Genomic DNA, 17932 nt, shown 5'->3' with positions numbered 1-17932 from the left:
ACTTCACCTCAACAAGCCCGCTTCCCCGAGAGCAAGCTCTACTTTTATTTGCTGTTCAATTAACTAATTTTACTAATTAGCTAATTTACAAATTTGGTAACCGCTTTTTAAATGACCCACTCTTGAAAAACTCACCAAGGCTTTAACTTCTGCAGCCAACCCCCGCGCTCGCTCCTTCACCTGCCGTTTCTCTACCGACCTTGAAGGTATGTTTTGCAGGCTGGCGCCGACCGTTTTTTAAATGACTCGCTCTTGAAAAGACTTTTCTTAACCATCACAGATTCCATGTCACATAACCATAACCATCAGATTCCATGTCTCCTGCTTCGTCCAGGTCTTCTGGTGAGGGTTGATTTGGAATGTGTTTGTAGGTACACACTCGTCCACCCATTTTGTTATGAAGCCAGTGATGATTCTGGCATGTTTGTTCGTCCACTCACGCATTCTTGAACATGGCCCAGTCTACCAACTCAAAGACTTACTTTGCCATTCGGCACCTAGTAGGCTTATTTGTGTTTTCTATCAATAATTGAGATATTTGTGTGCCCTCACAACACACATTTTGAGTGTCTTGAGTTCTGAGTTTAAAATTCATTTGAATTAGTTTATCCCACCAAAGGTGTTTGCACATACAGATATGTCTTCTCGGTTATAGTGTTGTAGATACAACATGTACATGTTGCAAAGATGTAATTCAAAAGAAGCATTTGTCAGACTTAAAATCTTGAAATAAACAATGTCATTGTAACTATTGAAATTGTATAAAAACTGAATGTACTTTGAGTTTGGAGACTTTCAACTGAAAGTATTTCCAAGAGAATATCTTATGTTGTAATGAATGAAGGCCTTTATATCCACCAGCTTCAGTGTCTCTAAATGTCTCAGTTCAAGACAAGACAAGACAAGAGACATTTATTGTCACATGTACCGATTGGTACAGTGAAAATTGTGGTCACCATACAGCCATACGAATAAAAAAGAGCACAGAACACAATAGTCTTTAACATAGACATCCCCACACAGCGGAATCAAAGTTCCCCATTGTGAGGGAAGGCACCAAAGTTCAGTCATCCTCCTCTGTTGTTCACCTGTGGTTGGGGGGCTCCCCGAACCCCTCGCTGTCACCGCTACGGGCGGCCCGATGTTCAGGCCCATTTGCCGGATGATGGAACTCCGACGTCGGAACTGGAGAACATTCTCAGCGGCTTGGACCTCAAATCTCACAATCTCAACAGTGGCATATAGGTGGCAGATAAAATCTAATGCAGAAACGTATGAAGTGATTAATTTTTTTATTAAAATAAGGAGAAGCAAATCAATTATTTCAATTTAAAAGTGATGTGGAATGGCAGGAACAGGAGTTAAGGAAATATAATTTGAATATTTTGGAAACTTATGGGCCTGTCCCACTTAGGTGACTTTTTAGGCGACTGCAGGAGACTATGCAGTCACCACATGGTCGCCACATGTTCGCGGGTGGTTGCCGGGGAGTCGCCTTCATGGTTCGTGAAGAGGTCCCGCATTCTGGGAACTAGTCGCGGCCTCATTTTGGTCGCCGCAAATTTTTCAACATGTTGAAAAATTAGCGGCGACTAGAATGAAGCCGCCATTGAGAGTTGCGAGAATTCTCGTGCCGTTCTCAGGAGGTCCTAGTGTGTTGCCAGCAGGTCGAAGGCTTTCGTAGGTTCTCGTAGGTTGTAGCCGATGTTGACCGGTGAATTTCACCAGCTCATTGGGGGAAAAAAACGTAGGCCATAGTTTTCAGAACCAAGGATAACCGACCGGTAATGTTAAATGTCCGCCTAGCTTCATAGCCTTGTATCTCTGGCTTATTACAAGTTTTCTCCACTCCTTTTCACCCTTTATCCCCACTCTCCCACCTCTCCCCCCCCCTACCCTCTTACCCCCTCTTTTAAAAGTACCGTACACTGTGCTTTCACCGTCTTAATTACAGTGCCAACCTTCCTGTTCATTGCGGTGTGTGTCTGTATTACCTTGGCTTTGCACCATGTGAATTTCACTCAGACAGCGCTCCCCCCGCTTGCCCTGTCCCCCACCTGCATAACGGGCTGGTGAAGGAAGCGAAGTGTGTGTGTGTGTGTGTGTGTTCCACTCTGACAGTTGCCGTTCCAGTTGCCGGTTTTTCAGACGACTGCCGGCAACTTGACAGTCGCTGGCAGCCGCCTGAAAAATCGCCTAAGTGGGACAGGCCCATTAGTTTTTACAGAGTCTAGAATCATAGTCACACAGCGCACAAACATGCCATTTGGCCTAACTTGGCCATGCTGAACAGGAAGCTCTGTCTACACTAGTTCCACCTGCTGCAGCATTTGGCCCATATCCCTCTAATCTTTTCCTATTCATGCACTTGTCCATATGTCTTTTAAATGTTCTTATAGTACCCGTCTCAATTATTCCTCTGGTTGCTCGTTCCATATAACCACTACCCTCTGTGTGAAAAAGTAGCCCCTCAAGTTCCAATTAAATCTTTCCCCTCTCATCTTAAACCTATGTCCTTTGGTTCTTGATTCCCCCACTCTGGATAAAAGTGTGCATTAACCCTATCTTTTTCACTGTAAATATGTTTATTGGTTCCAATCTTTATTCATAGCATAGAGTCCCACAGCATGGAAACAAGCCCTTCGGCCCAACTTGCGCATGCCGACCACCATGCCCCGTCTATACTTGTCCAACCTGCTTGCATTTGGCCCATATCCCTCTAAACCTATTCTATCCATGTACCTATCTAAATGCTTTTTAAACTTTGCGATAATACCCGCTTCAACTACCTCCTCCATCAGCTCGTTCCAATCACCATCGCCCTTTGTGTAAAAAAGTTACCCCTCAGGTTATATTAAATCTTTTCCCACTCACCTTAAACCAATGTCCTTTGGGACTTTCGTTTAATCTTTAGTTTAGTTTATTGTCACATGTACCGAGGTACATTGAAAAGGTTTTTTGTTGTGAGCTATCCAGTCAGCAGAAAGACTATACGTGATTAAAGTATATATATATCTATATCTATCCCTAGATGTATGTCATCTAATTATAAGGTCAGAAGGAATAGGTTGAATTAGTCAATTCGACCCATCGCGCCTCCTCTGCCATTCAATCATGGCTGATCTATTTCTGCCTCCTAACCCTATTCTCCTGCCTTCCCCTCATAACCTCTGACACCTGTATTAATCAAGAATCTATCTCTGCCTTAAAAATATCCACCTACTTGGCTTTCACAGCCTTCTGTGGCAAAGAATTCCACAGATTCACCACCCTCTGGCTAGAGAAATGTTTCCTCATCTCCTTCCTAAAAGAACATCCTTTAATTCAGAGGCTATGGCCTCTAGTCCTAGACTCTGCCACTAGTGGAAACATCCTCTCCACTATATGAAGTATTATTTGACCATATATGATCAGTCAGTAGTAATAAGAGAGTTTTATTTCCATGGCAAAAGAACGATAAACTTTATTCACATTCCACTTTGACAAATTTTATGTTTGGATTTATTAAATCAGGAAATTTGAGGGAAATTAGAATAGAACCACATTCAACTCGTGCTATTGGATAGCAGTAAGTTCAAAAGAATACATCTGTGATTTTGATAACATCTATGGTTATGTAAAGGATTTGATTAGAGTCCAGAGGTGAGTAAGCAAAGATGTCAGTAGAGTCATAGAGTGATACAGTATTAAAACAGGACCTTCGGCACAACTTGCCCACACCAACCAACGTTCCAGCTACACTTGTCTCACCTGCCTCCGTTTGGTCCATATCCCTCCAAGCTTGTCCTATCCATGTACATGTCTAACATTCGGATAGTCCCAGCCTCAACTACCTCCTCTGGCAGCTTGTTCCGTACACCCACCACACTTTGCGTGAAAAAGTTACCTCTCAATTTCCTATTAAATCTTTTCCACTTCACCTTGAACCTATGTCCTCTGGTCCTCGATTCCCCCACTCTGGGCAAGAGATTCTGTGCATCTACCCGATTTATTCCTCTCGTGATTTTATGCACCTCTATAAGATCACCCCTCACTCCTGCGCTCCAAGGAATAGAGACCCAGCCTACTCACCCTCTCCTCATACCTCAGACCCTCTAGTCCTTGCAAAATCCTCGTAAACCTTCTCTGAACCCTTTCAAGCTTGAGAATATCTTGAAAGAGTTAAACGAAGTAGTAAGGTACAAGATGGGGATTCTGCTGTAGATTTAGAAGTTACAAAATGGATGCGTAACCTTTCCTCTAAACACTAGCACAAAAATACCAGATGTTTTGCCCTTTAATATAAACACTAGCAATTCTTTAGTACAAAACATGAGATGTTTTGCCTTTCTTCTATTACGCTAGCACGAGAACACTAGATGTTTTGCCCTTTTGATATAAACATTCAGAAAGATGTTCCGAACATTCGGTCTTATCCATTACTCCAGAGATTGTAGTGTACAGACATAAAATCAACAAGGTCTAAAAACAAGACCGCTTCAATCTGCAATTAAAAAAATAAGAAATAGCTCCTTCGAACAAAACCGTATATGGGCATAACGTTTCTGTTGAGTAAATCATTTTGGAAGAAACTGTCAATCTTTGATATTACCATATATGGGCAAGGTAAGAGACTGTACAATGCTCTGTAAGATAAAGAATTGCTGAAATGCTGATTATTGGGTATAAGTACATGTGATTGTACTTATCTTTGTGTGCAACACAAGCAACTCTGTAGTCTGTGTTTACCACACACCCACACCCGCGTAATAAAAACTTGACTGCATTTTTTATAACTTTATTGTGTTGTTATCTGTTTGAAGCAAATCGGACTTTAACAATCTTTCATATTACATGGTGCCCAGAACTGAACACAATACTCTAAAAGCGGTCTCAGCTGGAAAGTGCAAGATTATTGATTCTACAACCGCAAGGGAAAAGTGAACTACAAAGATCTTCTTTGTACTGGGGGGGAATTCAAATTAGAATAAAGTAGGTATGTTACAAAACTTACCTTCAGCGGCGCTGCAGTTCTGTCACTGGCCGTGTGTGCGACTTTGACGCTTTTGAGAGGGGGGCGGGTTTAAAATGCCGTTTTTCTCCAGCCTGTTCAAATCGATCTTTGTCAGGCTGTTTAGTTGCTGAAGAAAAATCGCACCGACTGCCGTTTTATTAAGTTTATTAAAATTAGCGCTGGATAATTTAATAGCAGGAGTAAAATTAAAATCTACTTCTAAAGCCGTCAATGCCGGCAATGGGACAGATCTCACGTAGGGGTCAAAGCAAGGTACGCCGTTTATTTTCACATATAAACGTGCTTCTTAGGATGCCTTTAATCAAACTTTCACATTGCGAAAATGTCATTATGTAAATATAGGAACCGGCAGTATTTTTCCTGCCGATATGGGGTTTAAATTCACTGCATCCGCAATGTTCCAAACGATTGCGTTCCAAAAAAATCCCACTCGCAAGATGATTTAAATGGCCATTGATTTACGGGAATTAAACACTAAATTCCTTCCATTTGGCCTATAAATTCATGTCAATGAGATTTAAAAATCATGTTATATTGTGAATTCTTGTGTGAATGTTATTTGGACACTTAGGCTATTTAAAAATGTTAACCTTTTCTTAAGAAATGGATAGATGTTTAGATCTAGTAATTGAATTTTGTAATTAGCTACAATTAGGTAACTAACTAATTATATGCTTTAATTTCAGGTCATCCAAGTAAGATTGTTTCATCTTTGTTTCAGAATGTTTCAATCTATAATAACTGAACATTTATTTCAGTTTTCTTAATTTTTAAGAAAGTTATGGGCTTTTGACTGTTCTTGATCACAGCTTTTGAGTTAAGTCAATGGAAAAGCAATAGGGAACGAGATGCTAATTTCCGAGTATGAAAATGGCCATAACTTTTTAATACTGAAGATATGAAAGTGAATTAGGTGTGAAATTAAACTTCTTTTTATGTTTTATCTGATGGGATAAATTGCAGACTTGATTTTTAAAATCTCAAAATGTTGTAACATTGCTAAATAAAGGACCTAAAGTGGTACCACCAGCACCTAATGATGTGGGAGGTTAAGCTAGCACTCTGTTTTAACAAGGATGAAATTAGCTGTCCGGACAGTCAAATATCCATTTTCTTTAAATTGCAAAATAATGTCAAATAAACAATATAAAATGAAAGTTGTTAGGTTCAATTTTCCAATGCATTGAACTGTACCTTTTATGTCCTTGTCATGTTTCCTGGGAAATGAGATTAAGCACATATATTTGTGCACCAAAAGATTAGTGTGATTTATCTTGTATCTAGATTTGCTGAGGCTAAACTATTTGGATTGAGTATTAGAAGTGCAACCGAGAATAAAAAAAATACTGTAAACTCAATGTGTAATGGGCCATAAGACATTTAAAATAAATACTTTTTTTGCTGTAGGAAATGTTATATTAGCTTGTTTAAGGTTTTCTTGATGAAAACATTTTGATTAATGCTCAGAAAATGCAAGGTTAGACAAAAGTAGCTGAAAATTTATTGTTGTTGAACATGCACCCGATCTCTTATGCTCTGCATCTGTTGAATGAAAAATGTGACATTTTCAGGCCTACCGTCTCAAAAACACAACACAATCTGTGTGGATACGAAATGCAAATGTTTCCTTAGAAAATGGGAAGCAAAATTAGAGCAAGAACCATTCTGGGTATCTCTGAAATAATTACTGCATGACAGACATCTGCAGTTAGATTAAATACTTGCTCTTATCCCCTGCAGTGGACCAACAGGAAAGGTATAAAGATAAAATAAAACTGGACTAAGTTTTAGAGTGAGGTAAAATTGTTTCAAATCTGCTGCAACCTTCTCCATGATCTTGAGCAGTAATTTTTTAAATGTTCAACTCCGCAGCTTCCCATTTCGCAGAACTTGCAGCTAACTCCTCAATATTCATCAACCAAGGAGCATCTCAAGGCTGTGTGCTTAGTCTTCTGCTCTCTCTATACCCATGACTGTGTAACCAGACACAGTTTCAATGCCATCTTTAAGTTTGTTGATGACACCACTGTGGTGGACGAATATAGGGAAATGATGAGCGAGTACAGGAGGAAGATGGATAAGTTGAGTGAATAGTGCCAGAACACCAATCTCGTTCTCACCTTTAGCTCAACTTTAGCAAGACCAAGGAGCTGATTGTTCACTAGGAAGAGAATATCGAATATCCATGAACATGTCTTCTTTACTAAAATGGCTGTGGATAGAGTCAACAGACAACTGTCTGCCATACATTAATTATTTCAGAGATACCCACAACAGAATTCATCACAAATTCCTGGGTGCGCATATCTATGTTCTGGGCTCAGCACATCAATGCAATTACAAAGAAATCTCTTCAATGCCTTTAGTTCCTTAGAAGACTGAGGAGATTTGGTATATTGATGAATAATTTGTTGAACTTCTGCAGGTGTACGATATAAAACATATTAACTGGTTGCGACACGGCCTGGTTCATCAATATGAATGCCCAGGAATGAAGAAAGCTTCACAGAGTGGTTGACATTGCCTGGTTCATCACAGGTACTGGCCTCTCTGTCATCATAGGAATCTACAGGAGGCACTGTCTCAAAAAGGCAGTGTGAACTGTGAGGACGATGCTATGAGAATGCAGGGTGATTTGGACAGGTTGGGTGAGTCGGCAGATGCATGGCAGATGCAGTTTAATGTGGATAAATGTGAGGTTATCCACCTTGGTAGAAAAAACAGGAAGGAAGATTATTATCTAAATGGTGTCAAGTTGGGAAAAGGGGAAGTACAACGGGATCTAGGGGGTCCTTGTTCATCAGTCAATGGAAGTAAGCATAGAAACATAGAAAATAGGTGCAGGAGTAGGCCATTCGGCCCTTCGAGATCATGGCTGATCATCCAACTCAGTATCCCATCCCTGCCTTCTCTCCATATCCCCTGATCCCTTTAGCCACAAGGGCCACATCTAACTCCCTCTTAAATATAGCCAATGAACTGGCCTCAACTACCTTCTGTGGCATTCCACAGATTCACCACTCTCTGTGTAAAAAATGATTTCCTCATCTCGGTCCTAAAAGTCTTCCCTCTTATCCTTAAACTGTGACCCCTAGTTCTGGACTTCCCCAACATCGGGAATAATCTTCCTGCATCTAGCCTGTCCAACCCCTTAAGAATTTTGTAAGTTTCTATAAGATCCCCCCTCAGTCTTCTGAATTCCAACGTGTACAAGCTGAGTCTATCCAGTCTTTCCTCATATGAAAGTCTTACCATCTCAGGAATCAGTCTGGTGAACCTTCTCTGTACTCCCTCTATGGCAAGAATGTCTTTCCTCAGATTAGGAGACCAAAACTGTACGCAATACTCCAGGTGTGGTCTCACCAAGACCCTGTACAACTGCAGTAGAACCTCCCTGCTCTTATACTTAAATCCTTTTGCTATGAATGCTAACATACCATTTGCTTTCTTCACTGCCTGCTGCACCTGCATTCCTACTTTCAATGACTGGTGTACCATGACACCCAGGTCTATTTGCATCTCCCCTTTTCCTAATCGGCCACCATTCAGATACTAGTCTACTTTCCTGTTTTTGCCACCAAAGTGGATAACCTCACATTTATCCACATTATACTGCATCTGCCATGCCTTTGCCCACTCACCCAACCTATCCAAGTCACCTTGCAGCCTCCTAGCATCCTCCTCACAGCTAACACTGCCCCCCAGCTTCGTGTCATCCGCAAACTTGGAGATGTTGCATTCAATTCCCTCATCCAGATCATTAATATATATTGTAAATAGCTGGGGTTCCAGCACTGAGCCTTGCGGTACCCCACTAGTCACTGCCTGCCATTCTGAAAAGGACCCGTTTACTCCTACTCTTTGCTTCCTGTCTGCCAGCCAGTTCCCTATCCACATCAATACTGAACCCCCAATACCATGTGCTTTAAGTTTGTATGCTAATCTCTTATGTGGGACCTTGTCGAAAGGCTTCTGAAAGTCCAGATATAACACATCCACTGGTTCTCCCTTATCCACTCTACTAGTTACATCCTCGAAAAATTCCTATAAGATTCGTCAGACATGATTTACCTTTCATAAATCCATGCTGACTTTGTCCAATGAACTCACCACTTTCCAAATGTGCTGCTATCCCATCTTTAATAACTGACTCCAGAATTTTCCCCACCACCGATGTTAGACTAACTGGTCTGTAATTCCCCGTTTTCTCACTCCCTCCCTTTTTAAAAAGTGGGGTTACATTAGCTACCCTCCAGTCCTCAGGAACTACTCCAGAATCTAAAAAGTTTTGAAAAATTATCACTAATGCATCCACTATTTCTGCGGCTACTTCCTTAAGTACACTGGGATGCAACTTATCCGGCCCTGGGGATTTATCGGCCTTTAATCCATTCAATTTACTAAACACCACTTCCCGGCTAACCTGGATTTCACTCAGTTCCTCCATCTCATTTAACCCCCGGTCCCTTGCTATTTCCGGCAGATTATTTATGTCTTCTTTAGTGAAGACAGAACCAAAGTAATTATTCAATTGGTCTGCCATGTCCTTGTTCCCCATGATCAATTCGCCTGTTTCTGACTGCAAGGGACCTACATTTGTTTTAACTAACCTTTTCCTCTTGACATATCTATAAAAACTTTTGCAGTCAGTTTTTATGTTCCCTGCCAGTTTTCTTTCATAATCTATTTTCCCTTTCCTAATTAAGCCTTTTGTCCTCCTCTGCTGGACTCTGAATTTCTCCCAGCCCTCTGGTAGGCTGCTTGTTCTGGCTAATTTGTAGGCTTCCTCTTTTGTTTTGATACTATCCCTGATTTCCCTTGTTATCCACGGATGCACTACCTTCCCTGATTTATTCTTTTGCCAAACTGGGATGAACACTTGTTGTAGTTCATCCATGCAGTTTTTAAATGCCTTCCATTGCATATCCACCGTCAACCCTTTAAGAATCATTGGCCAGTCTATCTTGGCCAATTCACGTCTCATACCCTCAAAGTCACCTTTCTTTAAGTTCAGGACCCTTGTTTCTGAATTAACAATGTCACTCTCCATCCTAATGAAGAACTCAACCATATTATGGTCACTCTTGCCCAAGGGGCCACGCACAACAAGACTGCTAACTAACCCTTCCTCATTACTCAATACCCAGTCTAGAATAGCCTGCTCTCTCGTTGGTTCTTCTACATGTTGGTTTAGAAAACTATCCCGCATACATTCCAAGAAATCCTCTTCCTCAGCACCCCTGCCAATTTGATTCACCCAATCTATATGTAGATTGAAGTCACCCATTATAATGGTTTTACCTTTGTTGCACGCATTTCTAATTTCCTGTTTGATGCCATCCCCAACTCCACTACTACTGTTAGGTGGCCTGTACACAACTCCCACTAGCGTTTTCTGCCCCTTAGTGTTTCGCAGCTCTACCCATATCGATTCCACATCCTCCAAGCTAATGTCCTTCCTTTCTATTGCGTTAATCTCCTCTCTAACCAGCAACGCTACCCCGCTTCCTTTTCCTTTCTGTCTATCCCTCCTGAATATTGAATATCCCTGGATGTTCAGCTCCCAGCCTTGGTCACCCTGGAGCCATGTCTCCGTGATCCCAACTATATCATATTCATTAATAACTATCTGCACATTCAACTCATCCACCTTATTACGAATGCTCCTTGCATTAAGATACAAAGCCTTCAGGCTTGTCTTTACAACACTCTTACCCCTTATACAATTATGTTGAAAGTGGCCCTTTTTGATTTTTGCCCTGGTTTTGTCTGCCTGCCACTTTTACTTTTCACCTTGCTACCTATTGCTTCTACCCTCATTTTACACCCCCCCTGCCTCTCTGCTCTTGCACCCAACCACATTAGTTTAAATCCTCCCCGACAGCACTAGCTAACACTCCCCCAAGGACATTGGTTCCATTCCAGCCCAGGTGCAGACCGTCCTGTTTATACTGGTCCCACCTCCCCCAGAACTGGTTCCAATGCCCTAAAAATTTAAATCCCTCCCCCTTGCACCGTTTTTCAAGCCACGTATTCATCTGCAATATCCTCCTATTTCTACTCTGACTGGCCCGTGGTACTGGTAGTAATCCAGAGATTATTACCTTTGAGGTCCTACTTTTAAGTTTATCTCCTAGCTCCCTAAATTCACCTTGTAGGACCTCATCCCTTTTTTTACCTATATCGTTGGTGCCAATATGCACCACGACAACTGGCTGTTCACCCTCCCCCTCCAGAATGTTCTGCAGCCGTTCAGTGACATCCCTGACCCTTGCACCAGGGAGGCAACATACCATCCTGGAGTCTCGTTTGCGGCCGCAGAAACGCCTATATATTCCCCTTACAATTGAATCCCCTATTACTATTGCCCTTCCACTCTTTTTTCCCCCCTCCTGTGCCGCAGAGCCACCCATGGTGCCATGAACTTAGCTGCTGCTGCCTTCCCCTGATAAGCCATCTCCCCCAACAGTATCCAAAATGGTATACCTGTTTAGGAGTGAGATGACCGCAGGGGATTCCTGCACTACCTGCCTACTGCTTGCTGGCTATTGGCCACCCGTTCCCTTTCTGTCCTCTTACCTTTTACTTGCGGTGTGGCCAACTCACTGTATGTGGTATTCATGACTTTCTCAGCATCGTGGATGCTCCAGTATGAATCCAGCTGCAGCTCCAATCGCTCAATGCGGTCTGCCAGGAGCTGCAGCTGGACACACTTCCTGCAAACGTAGTCACCAGGGACACCGACCATGTCCCTGATCTCCCACATGTTGCAGGCTGAGCAAACCATGGGGCCAATCTCCACTGACATAGCTTACTCCCAAATTAACTCGAAATTAAATATTAAAAAAACTTTATCCTTTAAACTGTACCTTTACTAATAAATACTGTACCCTTAACTCCCAGAACCCTTAACCTGAAAGCAGAAATGTAAACCTGGGGTTGCACCGAATCAGCTGCTTCCTCTGGTCCTCTTCCACCAATCAGAGGCTTCCACCAGACTCCTTCTCTGGAAGTGAGATGGAACGTTGCAGATTTGGGTAAACTCACAGCTCCAGGTAACTCCTCCTCGCACCAACGGCTCCCCGGGCCTCTGTAGAAGCAAGCCCCGCGCTGTTTTTATACTCACAGCTCCAGGTAACTCCTCCTCGCACCAACGGCTCCCCGGGCCTCTGTAGAAGCAAGCCCCGCGCTGTTTTTGTACTCACAGCTCCAGGTAACTCCTCCTCGCACCAACGGCTCCCCGGGCCTCTGTAGAAGCAAGCCCCGCGCTGTTTTTATACTCACAGCTCCAGGTTACTCCTCCTCGCACCAACGGCCTCAGAGGGGGATGGAGGCCGGTTCTCTGGAAACTTTCAAGAGAGAGCTAGATAGGACTTTTGAAGATAGCGGAGTCCGGGGATATGGGGAGAAGGCAGGAACGGGGGATACTGATTGTGGATGATCAGCCATGATCACATTGAATGGTCGTGCTGGCTCGAATCAATTCTTCATTTTCCCAATGATTCTTGGATTGTCGGCGACGCAAAAGAAAAACAAACGTTTGAGTGAATGAATTGCTGCTCAAGTAGGGGCGGAAATCGCTTTTAAAACATGGGGGGGGGGTTCACAATGAGGCCTGATATCTAGGACAGGGGTCGGCAACCTACGGCCCACGGGCCAGATCCGGCCCCTAATCCGAAATCATCTGGCCCGCAGGAGTATTTTTTTTCAATTGGCTTTCGCAACCTGGGAACTGCAGCCACTCCCGGGACACGCAGGCGGCCTGGTCACTACAGCTAGACCTGGGGCAAGCGAGCCAATGTGGGCACTATAGCTAGCCCCGGGGCAGGCGAGCCGACCTTGGAACTGCAGCTTGTCCCGGGCTGCTAGATTTTAGGAGCTGACGGCCTCCAACTGGAATCAACCTTGAGGGCTCTGGTCACAGAGCCTGTGGACTTACCATCACGGAGCAGGCTGACTTTGGATGCTGTGGTGGTGTTGCGGCTGCGACCCGACTTCAGAGGCTTCGGTTTTGCCGCAACATGTTTCATGTCCCCCCCCCCCCCCAGGATTTCCCCCGCATGCGCTTTGTGCGAGTGGTGGCGGATGCAGTCCGGAATGTCAATGGATGACCACTGTAAACTAGAAGCTGCTTTACAGCGATTAGACGGCTGCAGAGGTCAGCATCCAGCGGAACTATTGTCAGATCAAACCCTCACTATAATATCACCCAGATACACATCACTCCGGTAGACACAAAATGCTGCAGTAACTCAGCGGGACTGGCAGCATCTCTGGAGAGAAGCCAGCTAGTGACGTTTCAGGTCGAGACCCTTCCTGTAGGGTGAGTTATATCAGCATTTTGTGTCAACCTTCGATTTAAACCAGCATTTGCAGTTCTTTCCTACACATATCAGTCCGGCCCGCTTTGGTCTTTAGCCTACAGGCTTTTAGACTTTAGAGATGCAGCACGGCAACAGGCCCTTCGGCCCACCGAGTCTGTGCCGACCAGCGATCACCCCGCACAGTAGCCAAAAAAGTGGGGTGCTGCAGCCCCCCCCCCCCCCGGTTCCACGGCCCATGCAGAAGGTGTTGTCATTGCCCATGCCAGCATATATTGTCCATCTCAACATATATCGTCCCTGGAATGAGGGAAGCAGTTGAAAGTCAATCAGGTCGGTGGTTTTGGAGTCATGCGTCAGGAAGACCAGGTAATGAGTGATAACTTCCTTCCCTCAACGTAATTAATGAACCGTGAACATTCCAGTAGCTTTGGGACCGCTGTACAGAGACTAGCTTTTATTTGGGAAGTTGGCATTTAGCTTCTGCAAAGCAGAGTTCTTTCTGTTTGCCAACCCGCTGTAGCAGGTTGCTACTTGTTCAGCAGTATATGATCATCTCATTGTTGGCTTAATCCAATAGTTAATGATTCACTTCAACGGAATTGAATTTTGAGAAGTGAATACCACCAGCAGGAAATAAATCTGCTCCCATTTATGTTTAGCTTTTTTTTTAATGCATTTGGGTCATGAAGCATATATTGTAAATTTCTGGCCTTTGCCTAACCATCTGTCATTCAAAATCCTTTAAATATGTGCTCACCTAACACTTCTCAGGTTTTGTCCCGCCCCATCTCTTCCAGCATTCTCCCTCCTTCCACAATGTCTGAAGAAGGGTCACCTATCCGTGTCCTCCAGATATACTGCCTGACATGCTGACTTACTCCAGCACTTTGTGTCTTTTTCTATATATAAATAAATAAATAGACACCATGTTAGCTGAATAGGCTGGAACTGGGGCAGTTTTGCTGCTTATCAATAAGGAATAGTATGTCACTGACTAGATACACTTGCAGGAGGTACAAGGTGGCTGTCAGCTCTTGCAGAATAGTATTTGAAAAGGAAATTGATCATCATGACAGGGAGGCAAAACAAATAGAAAAATAAGAGAAAGAATATTTGTAAAATTAGCCCAGTCCATTTTTTTTGTAAAATAAGGTATTTTGTCAGTTCAATCATTTGGTGAGAATGAACCACAATGAATCAGAAAATGTTGTTTCTTTCCATTTAGGGGGGACTGGTATGGATGTTATTGCAGGGCACCAGTATGCCAGGCTGCAGTCACCTCATTGTGAGCGTTGGACCTTGCCTCTGTTGAGCAATAATGCTCAACTATATTCTGCACTCTGCATCTTTCCCTTCATTCTACCTATTGTAGCTGAATTGACTTGATTATGTTGATGTATGGAATTACAGGTCCACCACCGGTTTTCTGGCAACTGGTGGTTCGATCCCGCCCGCCCCCCTTAATTAGGATAAAAGCCCCCCAGAAGACCCGCTGGAAATGTGGTGTCTAGGGCAGGTGTGTCGGCCGGTCTCAACCTCATCTGGATTTCTGTGCCGGTCGGCAATCAGAATTATCTACCTGCGGACAAGGCTCTAGAGCTCTGGCCTGGACTGAACCAGCAGATCCGTTCCCACAGCTGACTTCTGAGGCTGGCTTTGCAGACCAGTATCTCGGGCCCCCAGTGATCTCTGTTAGTCCGGCGAAACAGATGACCCAGAAAGGCTCTAGAACCAAAGGAGAGAAGGCAGGAATGGGGTACTGATTGTGGATGATCAGCCATGATCCCATTGAATGGCGGTGCTGGCCAGAAGGGCCGAATGGCCTACTCCTGCACCTATTGACTATTGTCTATTGTGTATGGAACTGGCATGACAATAAACCGCTTGAATCTTGAATCTTGAAAACAAAGCTTTTCATGGCAGACATGACAATGATAAACCTTAACCTAAACCTATTGTTGCTTTACTTCTTTTGTGCAAACTATTGCTCCTGCATTGACCAGGATTTGAAATTAAGGCTTTTCAAGCTGTATATATAATTCACACTTTGTATTGCTTATTGGTTCAAAATTGTAATCCAAAAGAATGGCTGCTGCATCCCTTCTACTTGTAAATGTAACCATCTATAATTCAATTAGCAGGTCAAAGGATCAACATTACTGTTAATTAATTTCTGCAGAACCCAAATCACCTGGAAATGTATTTATATGAATATATTTTGCTTCTAACATCTGCGGTAGATGTGATTGGACTATGGTATTCTTCATGCTAATAATAAAATATCTAAAAGTATCACTAATAAATTGTTCTTTTATTAGTCAATGGATGTCATGTTGAAGCACTTCAGGCAATATACATGGGAGAATTATTTGATGTTTTCTGAGTCACAGCATGTAATCATTTTTTAATTTGCCCCGCGCAACACGGTGGTGCAGATGATGCTGCTTCACGGTGCCAGACACTCAGGTTTGATCCTGACCTAGAGTGCTGTCTGTGCGGAGTTTGCACATTCTCTCTGTGAGTTTCATCCGGGCACACCAGTCTCCTCCCACATCCCAAAGATGTGTGGGTTTGTAGTTTAATTTTCTCTGTAAATTGCCCTAGTGTGTAGTGAGTTTCAAAGGTTCAAAGTTTTCAAAGGTCTTTTATTGTCACGTGTATCAATTAAGGTACTGTGATATTCGAATTACCGTACAGCCATACTAAAAAAAAGCAACAAGACACACAACGACATAAAAGTTAACATAAACATCCACCACAGTGGATTCCCCGCATTCCCCATTGTGATGGAAGGCAATAGGGTTTAATTTTCTTCACTCCTCATTCTACCGCGGACGGGGTAGTCGAACCATCCGCAGTCAGGATGATTGAAGCTCCCGCAGCCGGCTATCGAAGCTCCCGTGTTGGGGCGATCGATGCTCCCAAATCGGAGTGATCGAAGTTCCCATGTCGGGGCCGTCGAAGCTCCTGCGGCTTGGAGCTCCCGAAGTCGGTCCCTAACCAGGGACTGCGAGCTCCAGGATGTTAAATTCCGCAGGCTCCCGCAGTTGGAGCTCCAAGGTCGATCCCCGACCGGGATCGCCAGCTCCACGATGGTAAGTCCGCAGGCTCCCGCGGTTAGAGCTCCCGAAGTTGGTCTCCAACTCCACTATGTTGAGCCGCAGCACAGACGGAGATACGATACGGAAAAAAAACAACATCTCTATCAAGGTAAGAAATTTAAAAACGTTTCCCTAACCTCCCTCCCCCCCCCCCCCCCCCACCCCACCCGCATAAAACAAGCTAAAGAACACTAAATTAATACATTTAACACATACCAAAAAAACAACAAAGAAGAAAAAGGACGAGACAGACTGTTGACGAGGCAGCCATTACGAGCATCACCCGATGGTTATAGTGGATGAGAAAGTGGGATAACACAGAACTATGGAAATGGCTGCCTCGCCAACAGTCTGTCTGTCCTTTCTTCTGTTTTGTTATTTTAAGTAGTGTTAAAGAATATGCTTTAGTGTTCTCTGGTTTGTTTTATGTGGAGGGTGTGGGGGAGGGTCAGGGGAGACTTTTTTTTCAATCTCTTACCTTGCCAGAGATGTGATTTTTTTTCTGGATCATATCTCCGGTACCTCTGCGGCCTAACATCATGGAGCTGGCGGCTTTGCTCAAGACTGACTTTGACCCCCACTGTGGGGCCATGGACTTACCATTGGAGCCTGCGATCCCTTGCCTGGGATTGATGCTCCACCCGCATCCTACGGATTTCATTGCCAGTTCATTGGCTATATTTAAGAGGGAGTTAGATGTGGCCCTTGTGGCTAAAGGGATCTGGGGGTATGGAGAGAAGGCAGGTACAGGATACTGAGTTGGATGATCAGCCATGATCATATTGAATGGCGATGCAGGCTCGAAGGGCCGAATGGCCTACTCCTGCACCTATTTTCTATGTTTCTATGTTTCAACATCGAGGAGCTTGCAGTCTCAGCTAGTGACTGATGTTGGGAAGCTCCAAGCTGCAGGAGGTTCAACCAGCCCTGACTCGGGAGCCCAATCGCCCGATGTGGGGAGCTGAGATCCCATCAATGTGGGAGCTTGATCGCCCCGGTGTGGAGGGCTCGACCGCCGCTTGCGGGAGCCAAGATCGCGCCAACAACGGAAGCTTCAAGTGACCCGACCGTAGGAGAACAAAGAAGGGAAGAAGATTGAACTTTTTTTGCCTTCCATCACAGTGAGGAATGTGGAGGAGTCGCTGTGGTGAATGTTCATGTTAAAAAAATAGTTGGGCGTCCTGTTGCTCTTTATTGGTATGGCAATCTGAATTTCACATGTACCTTAATTGGTACATGTGACAATGAACATATTGGTATGGCAATCCGAATTTAACGTGACAATAAATTATTGGTATGGCAATCTGAATTTCACTGTACCTTAATTGGTGACAATAAACAAACATTGATTCTTGAACCTTGAACTAGTGTGAATGGGTGATCGATGGTCGATGTAGAATCGGTGGACCGAAGGACCTGTTTCCATGCTGTATCTCTAAAGAAGGTAAATTATATTTTAGTTTTTCATGAAATAAAATGATTTAGAACTGCAA

The sequence above is a fragment of the Amblyraja radiata genome, chromosome 1 (assembly GCF_010909765.2).
Source record: "Amblyraja radiata isolate CabotCenter1 chromosome 1, sAmbRad1.1.pri, whole genome shotgun sequence".
NCBI classification, from domain to species: domain Eukaryota; kingdom Metazoa; phylum Chordata; class Chondrichthyes; order Rajiformes; family Rajidae; genus Amblyraja; species Amblyraja radiata.
This window is presented reverse-complemented; position numbering follows the sequence as displayed.